The sequence below is a fragment of the Alexandromys fortis genome, unplaced genomic scaffold, assembly GCF_014885135.2.
Source record: "Alexandromys fortis isolate MF-2015 unplaced genomic scaffold, M_Fortis_MF-2015_v1.1 scaffold_111, whole genome shotgun sequence".
Taxonomy (NCBI): Eukaryota; Metazoa; Chordata; class Mammalia; order Rodentia; family Cricetidae; genus Alexandromys; species Alexandromys fortis.
The window spans coordinates 47069-49993 of NW_026067996.1; the positions used below are offsets into that span (position 1 = coordinate 47069).

The 2925-nt window shown below is 41.4% G+C and overlaps 1 pseudogene; it reads left to right on the forward strand.

The window, feature by feature from the left end:
- Window positions 1–934, forward strand: part of LOC126512494 (vomeronasal type-1 receptor 44-like) — a 27416-nt pseudogene extending 26482 nt beyond the window's left edge.
- The last annotated feature ends 1991 nt before the right edge of the window (window positions 935–2925 follow it).

Sequence of the window (2925 nt, forward strand, 5' to 3'; positions counted from 1 at the left end):
AAACTGAAGGGATGATCCTGCCCTCAGACTGCATCCCCAGACTGCCTCTATGTTCACCAAAACACAGACTTTTCTACAGAGGCAAGCATAATCAAAATGCTTTGTAAAGTATTTATACTTGAATCAACTAAATGTCATCCAAGTAATTGATGACCTGCCCATTGATCTTTTGGCCCTAATCCACATATTATTGCTTCTGATCACCACAGTCATAGCTACAGACATTTTTATTTCCTGGCAGGCATAAGAACATTATAGTTAAATTTCTTGTTTACTAATACAGAATTTTTAGCTGTCTCTCCCTGTGTACAATCAGCCTGTTGAGTGTCCTCCAGGCTATCATTCTCAGTCCCAGAAGCTCCTGTTTAGCAAAGGTCATGCACAAATCTCTCTGTCACATCTCATTGCTCTTCTACCATGAGTGTCTCCTGTAGGGCCATTGGCAATCACCTCTTAGAGTCTATTACGACCACACACATTTTGAACTTGGGTAACTATACATATGGTACCCAATTCTAGTATCTTTTATCTATGAGTTATGTCATTCAAAGTACATTTTCCACACCTCTGGTACTCAGGGAAGCCTTTCTTATTAGTCTCAAGTCCTCTCCAGGGGGTACATGCTGACTCTCCTGTGTAGGCAGAAGAAGCTGTCCCAGAATCTTCACAGCTCAGGCCTCTCTCCAAAATCATCTCCAGAGCTAAGGGCCAACGGGAACATCCTGCTGCTCATGAGCTTCTTCGTGGTTTTCTACATTTTGGACATTGTTATCTTCCTCTCAAGAATGAAGTTCAAGGACGGCTCAATATTCTATTGTATCCAAATTCTTGTCTACCACAGCTATGCCACAGTCAGTCCTTTTGTGCTGATTAGTACTGAAAGGCACATAATTAAGTTTTGAAATCAATGTGTGGGAGGCTAATAAATATTTGATTATTCAGTGATGGGTATGATCCCTTAATATAAACAATATGCTGTCATCAGAGCTGTGAATTGTGGCATGGTGGGAACAATTTGTGCCTTAAATTAAAATATGAAATCATCATATTTCTGTTGAATATGTTTACTATGTGTGGATGGCAGGTTATATAAAGAAAATTAACTGCCTTGCCCTCAGATTTCATGTGAAGTTTTTATTTCTCCATGGGGTTTTCAAGGAGACCTGTGAGGTGATTCTCACTTGACCTGAGTTAGCAAACAAAAATTTCTTTTTAAGTTTTAACTGTGTGTGTGCGCGCGTGTGAGTGCATGTGTGTGCGTGTGAGTGCATGTGTGTGTGTGTTTCTGTGTGTCTACTTGGATGCTGATGCCCATAGAGCTCAGAGTTATCAGATACTCTAGAGCTAGAGTTATGGGCCATTGTGGGCCATGGAATGTAAGAGAATGCAATCAAATTTGAGTCTTCTAGGAGGCAGTAACCTCGCCTGCTGAGCCATCTCTCTGGCACAGTCCCGTACTTTAAACACATGAGAGCTTATGACAGCTTCAATAATTCAGTTGCTGCAGTTGTTTATATTTTGAAAAGCTACATAACCACATGTTGTTTTGAGAATAAATTACTACATGATCAAGAAATACAACCACAAGGAGAAAAAAAACTATATGCAGACGACCATATTGTTATTTGCACAATGAATCTCATATAACTGGATTTAAAATAGTCATAGTCAAAGGTAGGAGGGCCACTGTCTAGAGGTGCCAGGACATGGCTTCCCAATGCTAAAGAATGTTAGTTTTGGTACACGAGGAACAGTTTCAACATCTTACCATGCCAGTAAGAGACAGGAGTCCACATCTCAGTGAATTACTAACAAAAGACAGAGCTTCAAGGAGTCTAATTGATAGAGACAAAAAGACAAAGTATTTTTATGGGGTTAAAACATGCCAATTTAAATAGCGAATTAGGCATAGATAATGACTCACCTGAAACATCAATACAAGTCCGTGAGAAATGTCAGATTCCAGTGTGCCTACAAATTTGTATCCTGGACCTCTTCAAATACACACTTCATGCAGGGGTACGCAAACAGACACACAGCTGAACACACTCCGAGGAATGCTTTACACAGATCAACACACTTAGACAGAGTTCACATAACTAAACACACTCAGAGGCACACTTCACACAGGTGAACATACACTCAGTGAAACAATTCACACTGCTTAGCATACACTCAGAGGCACACTTCACCCAGCAAAAGTATGAGGCACTCTCACGAACATGAACCCATTCACACCTAGAGTTGAGTGGAAAGGGAAAGACCAGAGGTCTGTTCCATGTCCTGTCTACACTTTGAGTGAGTCATAGTGTCTGGACCAGCCTGCATCTTACCCGACCAAATGTTGTTTAGCAAGGTGAAGCGAGAGAACCTTTAATATATCAAGAGTGTGGTTGACTAGAAAGAAACCACACAGCACTAAGATGCATAAAACACGTGAGCAGAGGGGCCTGGTGGCTCAAGTCCGTAGCCCTGAAGAGGAAACAGGAGGGTGGTGAGAGCAAGGACAGCAGGAGAGACAGGAGTGAGTCCAGGCCAGCACACAACAGCAACACCAAAAACAAAAAGAAAGAATATTTCTATTAAAAAATCCCTAAATAAACAAATGGAAAATATGCAAGGGAGAGGTTTAGTATTACTTCATGTCCCTAGATGAAACACTCATGAGACACCACAATCACAATCAGAGCAGCACCGACACTGACTGTCAGATGGAATGGCAAACCCCAGGAGCTTGTGGAAAAGTATGGGAATTTCAGAGTCACAGACAACTCATGGGAGCATCCAAACCCCTCATCCTAATGCAGAGAAATTAAAAAGTCTGATATTGGTAGAGACCAATTACATATGAAGTTAGAAATGAGCACAGTTTGGGTCGCCTATGTGATTGACCCTGGCACTCCTCTGACAGATGTGTCATGGGAG